Here is a 6,302-nt window from a genome sequence, read left to right as displayed (position 1 = left end):
ATATCTAGGAGTGAAATTGCTGGGTCATATGGTAGTTCTATTTTTAGTTTTTTGCGGAACCACCACACTGTTTTCTACAATGGCTGTACCATTTTGCATTTTCACCAGCAATGGTAAGGTTTCCAGTTTCTCCACATCCTCGTCAACATTTGTTTATTTATTTATTTTAATGTTAGCAGTTCCAGCGGGAGTGTAATGGTATCTCACTGTGGTTTGGGTTTGCATCATTCTGATGGCTAATGATGCTAAGCATCATTTCATGTGTTTGGTGGCCATTTGAATGTCCTCTTTGGTGAAGATTCACTTTGTGTGTGTGTGTTCCAATAAAACTTTATTTATAAGACCCGCTCCCCATTCTAAGTGAACAGCAGGAAGAGATTCTCTCCCTTGCCGTCCATCTATCTTTCTCTTCCCCTCCCCCTTTCTCATTTTGCTGAATTCTTACCACTCAGAAGATTCACTTTTGATTTTATTAGCTTTTGACTTTCAGGAAGCAGGAAAGTGCCACCATTTAATCAAGGACCTTTTCTTTTTTCCTGTCAGCTAGTATCAAGTAGGAAGGTTCTTTAAAAAGAAACTCTGAATATACAACCACGGATGATCATGAGACGCGAAGATGAGAAGAGAAAGGGGGGTAGTAGAAACCAGAGCCGATCCAAGCTCTCTGCTGAGCTAAGTGTTTGAGAAGATGGACAAAAAATATAGATGAAGGAAAACAGAAGTCAGAGATGGACCCTGAAAAATGACACAATCCTGAAAAATACTGTCAGGAAGGCTGCACTGTGGTTTGCCAGAAATTCTAAAGAAAACAAAAGAGGTCTTTAAAGTTATTCTTGGAGCAGGGAGAACAAAAAATGGATAGATCTGCTGCTTAGGAGATGCAACAAACTTGAGGATACTGAGAGGAGGCAGAAATGCTCAGCTTCATAGAAGAGCTTCTGTGACGTCTAACGACTTCAGGAGAGCATATGCTGGCTTCTTCTGACATGCTCGCCATGTTCAGAGGCTGGAAAGCACACTGCTGCTGTGGTGGGGTGGGGAGCGGTGAATCATTCCACATGCTCATGTTTCCATGTGGGAGGGCTTCTTTACCAACTATAGGAACGAAGGGATCCTTCACCTTAAATTATCACAAACTGGGTGGCTTGAAACAACAGACTTATTCTCTCATAGTTCTGGAGGCCAGAAGTCTGAAATCAAGGCGTCCACAGGACTTCACTCGCCTCCCCCCACCCCCTATCCTGGGAGGCTCCAGGGAAGAATCTTCCTGTAGAAAAAGCATGGCGGAGGTGTGTGACCTCCCCTAACTTCACAAGGGGGAAGAGAAACAAGAGCAACAAACCGAGGCTGATTCCTACGAAGCGGAGGTCAGGCATGCCACCACCCTCCAACCTTTTTACCAATTCTGACACCAGCTGTCCACGCCTTGGCACTCTCTACTTCTCCTCTGGGTTCGATAATTCATTGCAATGGCCACACAGAACATACTCATGTGGTTTATTAGGGAAGTAACAAGTTACAATTCAGGATGCAGATCTTCAATCAGGACAGCCTCTTCTCAGCCGTGCCCATAGGTAGACCTCTCTCTGGCCCATGGCCCCTCAGCGCTGCCTCTGCTGTGCAAGTGTTACAAAGCTCTTTAGGTCTGCCAATAAGTGCCAGGAGGTACCCCACTTCACCAGTAGGCCTTGGCCCTAAAGCACTCAGTTCTCTCACTCTGTGGGCTGGGAAGCTCACTGAGCTATCTCCTGTTTCTGCTGCCTCTGCTGCCGCCATTTCTCTGCTGCTGTTGCCTGCTGCCTTGCCATCTCCAGTGTTACAGCTCTCTCTCTGTCTCCTGGGTCTAGAAGGGTCTCAGCACAGGGATCCCAGGTCCAAAGTACATGCTCCATTCCTGTCTCTTCTTCTTGGTGGTAGTCAGGTCCCTCTCTGCTCTGGGATTGGCTCTCTTTTAAGCCTAGTGGGATGGCAAAACTGACTAATCCCTTCATTAGGGTTCCATGCACCTTATTTGCATCATTAGCAAACTGTCCAATTCCCTTGGTGGGCCACAAGCACTTTATTTGCATAGTCCCACCCAATCATTGTGTGGGAATCACAAAGGCTATGGCTAGAAGGGCCATATTAAGTAATCTACTGCATTGCATTTCCCTTGCCTTTTCCAGAAGGAGCCCTGGCTCCAGGAAGGGCCATTGTGGCACAGTGGTTAAGTGCTCAGCTGCTAACCAAAAGGTCAGTGGTTTGAACCCACCAGCTGCTCTGCAGGAGAAAGGTATAGCAGTCTGCTTCCGTAAAGATTACAGCCTTGGAAACCCTATGTGGCAGTTTTACCCCGTCCTATGGGTCACTATGAGTCAGAATTGATTTGACAGCAATGAGTTTGATTTTTTTTTTTTTTTTTGATTTGGTGGCTCTAGCATTCCTTAGCTTGTAGCAGCATCATTCCACTCTCTGCATCTGTCTTCACATGGCCCTTTCCTCTGTGTCTATGTGCCTAAGGACACTTGTCATTGGGTTTAGGGCCCACCCAGTTAATCCAGGATGATCTCATGTCAAGATCTTTATTGTAATTACATCTCCAGAGACCCTTTTTGCAAATAAGGTCACATCCCCAGGTTCTGGGGTTTGATGCTAGGACATGGGCATATCTTTTTTTGCGGCCCCCAATCAAACCATTACAGAATCGTAAACCACTTTCAGAATCTGATGAGAGTTACTGGGCCCTGAATTGGGTCAGGTTCCCGGAAGCAGAGCCTGAGACAGGGATTCTTGTACAAGTGAATCACTAAGAGAGTGCTCTCAGGAGACAGGAAGCGAGAAAAGCAGGAGAAGGCAGGGGAAAAAGCTAAGCAAGCATGGCAGCTAGGGATCCCACTAGCCACCCTGGAGCATGAGCTGCGTTATAGAACAGTTACCACCTTGAAGCAAGGGGGCTGGCCTTTGTGGCCCCACATCCGTCAGTCTACCCTTGGTGGGGAGCAGTATAGCCTCTCTGGCTAGGTGGCTCCCTTTTGGCCACAGAAAATTCATCAAATAAGGGGGCAGCAGTGAGCGTTCAGTCAATATTCACAGCAGCTGGTCAAAGGGATTTGGTTAAGGTACCCACAGCATCCACTACAGACTCTATCTAGAAAATGGTCCATAGGCACTCAGACACACACGCACACAACGCTCAATTTTGGAGATTTCACAGATTAATTCAAAGGGGGTGTGAGCAAGTCCCTTTGGCCACTGACATACAACTCTTTTCTTACCCAGTTTATCAGCTGAGAAGCAGACAGCTCAATCTCCACCAGTCCAACTCTTGTGTCTCTCATTCTGAACTCAGAGACAATATTTACTAAACCTCCTAGGACTCTAAACCCTCTCATAACAGACAGTGCTGCTCCAAGTGTGATCTGCAGGCTGCCAACTCACAAACTATAGCCTGTCTGCAAAAAGATAAGGAGCTTCTTTCATTGATACAGCCTGCTACCAACAATAATCATCTGCTGAACTAAAGAGTGTGCATAGTGATGAAGATGATTTACATCCGGGAGCAAGTCCCCATCTCCCTGCAGACGGGCACTCTGAGCACCACTGACGTAAGAAACTGCCGAGGAACCCGGGACAGCTGAAGCCAGAGGGAGACTAAGGAGAAAGGTGGGAGGGGCCCTGCTGGTGCAATGGTTAGGCACTCAGCTGCTAATTGAAAGGTCAGCCACTCAAACTGACCAGCTGCTCCGTGGGAAAAAAGACCTGGCAATCAGCTTCTGTAAAGATTACAGTCTAGGAAACCCTAGTGGGCAGTTCTACTCTGTCACATGCAGTTGCTATGAGTTGGAATCGACTCAATGGCACCCAACAACTTGAAGGGCTCTCATCTGAAATGGGGAGGTCAGAACAATAAGCACAAGTTAAAAAGGGGCAACATCGGACTCAAAATAAAGTACTGGTAACATTTATCAATGGGCAAGTGCTCAGAGCCATTATCTGTGCCTGCATTGCCAGTTTGGGTCCTGTGCCTTTGTGAGGTGGACCAGGGCAACCAAGAGTCAGTGACCTGGGGAAGCAATATCTGCTTGAGAACAGAGCAAGAGATCCGTGTGGACAAAAAAGAGAATTGAAAAGGAGAGAGGCTGGAGAAGAAGTTCTGTGGCCTGGGTGTAGGAGGGTGTTCTCGATTGGGAGTCGAGACTGGGAGTTGGCGTGTTTTGGGGAGTAGCTGCCATTCGCGGGGGGTAGATATTAACCAGAGGTAGATCTACCATGAAGCTAATCATGCATAAGCTTCAGGGTCCCTCACTAACATGGGACCAACTCACTTGCATGGACCCTTTGGAAGGTTCTGACCACGTGCTCACATAGTCATGTTGTTTAAAACTTGAACAATTAAGTGATGTAACCACAAATGTTTAAGACCACTGTCTCTGTACTATTTCCACTGTCACCTTTCCTCTTTTGGGCAGCTACATTTAGTTTGGGTTAGTGGGACAGGTTGACATGGCTCAGTCACTTCTCTGTGTAGTGAAGGTGTCGCGAGCTTGCTTAGTGAGTCAAAGGTGCAGGACCAGAGTTTCAAGGAGATGTCCGTGTGTCTGATGTGCCTGGCAACAGAAGTATGTGTGCAGCAGGGGAAAAGCAGGGTCTTGAGTGCGTGAAGCCAGGAGTGGGTTGGTGGAAAATTCTTCCAATGAGCAGAGAGTTAAATGTAAATGGAAGATTGGTTCTCATCAGTGCCTAGCCAAGACAAGGGTCTGTCAGGAAGATACTCAGTGATGCGGTGTATATAATTATGAACACATCATGTACTCTTTCTTTTGTGAGAAAAATTATGTGCAAAGAATCCACCAGAATTCTTGTGCCTGTGCATGAACCAGTAGTAAGACCACAAACAGCAAATACATCCAAGTGTGAGGTCACATGCTTTTTACACCCCAACCTACTGGAGTGCAAATTGGCATGTCTGGTGTATCTTGGAAACCCTGGTGGCGTAGTGGTTAAGTGCTATGGCTGCTAACTAAACGGTCGGCAGTTCGAATCCACCAGGCGCTCCTTGGAAACTCTATGGCGCGGTTCTACTCTGTCCTATAGAGTCGCTATGAGTTAGAATTGACTCGACGGCACTGGGTTTGCTTTGGTTTTTGGTTTGGTGTATCTTATCCTGATGAAGCCTGGCATGCAGAATTGCCCCCGAAGCAGCAAAACAGTCGCAGAAACAAGTGTTCCTGCAACAAAGCTCCGCACGTTTTTGCCAGCAACTCAATGAAAGTAGGATAAGAGCAATTTGATTCATGTGGCACAACCTAGCACTGGAGCAGTTTAAAACTCATTTGAACTGTTCTTTTGTATGTCTTAGTTTCAGATTGTGTATTCTTGCTGAATGATTGCTCAAACTAAAATTCAAATATGATGAAAAGGAGGTAACCTGGCGGAAGCAAAAAACATACACTGGAAGAAAGACGATGGGCAGAAAGTTCAACACATTAACAATTATCATTATATCGCAATGGAAACTAAAAATTCTTATGGCCAAAATCATGAAGATAAGGAAAAAAATCATGACGACCAAGAACAACAGACAACGGGAATGATGGTAGTAGAGATAAAGAAGATATGAGAATCAGGACACCCCCAGCCAGGAAACAAAAAAGCAGAATGAAGATGAAAGTGATAATAGAGAAAAACACAAGTTTGTGCATTCGCCAGGCACACACGAAAGCCAGAAGCAGCTTCGTTTTGATGAATTTGTTGACTTTGATAAATACCATACCCTTTCATTATGGCGTGTTACAATGCACAATCATAAATTTAAATTAGGCCAAATATATTTTTTAATTTCTAAAAGCTCTTCTTCTTTACTCCTAGGTTTTCGATCTGAGCAATTATGTGGGCAGTGGTGCTGCCATTTATGGAGATGCAGAGAGCTGGGGAAGAATTCTTTTTGGGGTCAAAAATCAAGAGGTTCTGTTTTTATACTTGGAAAAGGAACTGGTGGCATTATTGAATTATAGGTCGTTCATACACTGCTTACTAGTCTGTCAAACGGTGCACTAGTTTGCTTTGCATTTCAGTCTGTTGTACTATATTACTGTCTTACACCCCCACGTGGAAGACAGGGGGACGCACTGAGCAGATCCCCCTTCAAGGAAGGACTAACTGCCCAGATGCAAGGAGTGGGGAGAGAATGGCAGTCGGCCTCCAGCTGTTTCCTCCTTCAGAGTTCATCTCAGCTTTCAAGATGAAGCCATTTTCTTCAGGGGCAACTCCCAGCCGTGACTGACAAGGCATGGTGGCCAGGGGCACTCTGGGTCCCCAGCTAT

This window comes from Loxodonta africana, chromosome 10 (assembly GCF_030014295.1).
Source record: "Loxodonta africana isolate mLoxAfr1 chromosome 10, mLoxAfr1.hap2, whole genome shotgun sequence".
Lineage (NCBI taxonomy): Eukaryota > Metazoa > Chordata > Mammalia > Proboscidea > Elephantidae > Loxodonta > Loxodonta africana.
This window is presented reverse-complemented; position numbering follows the sequence as displayed.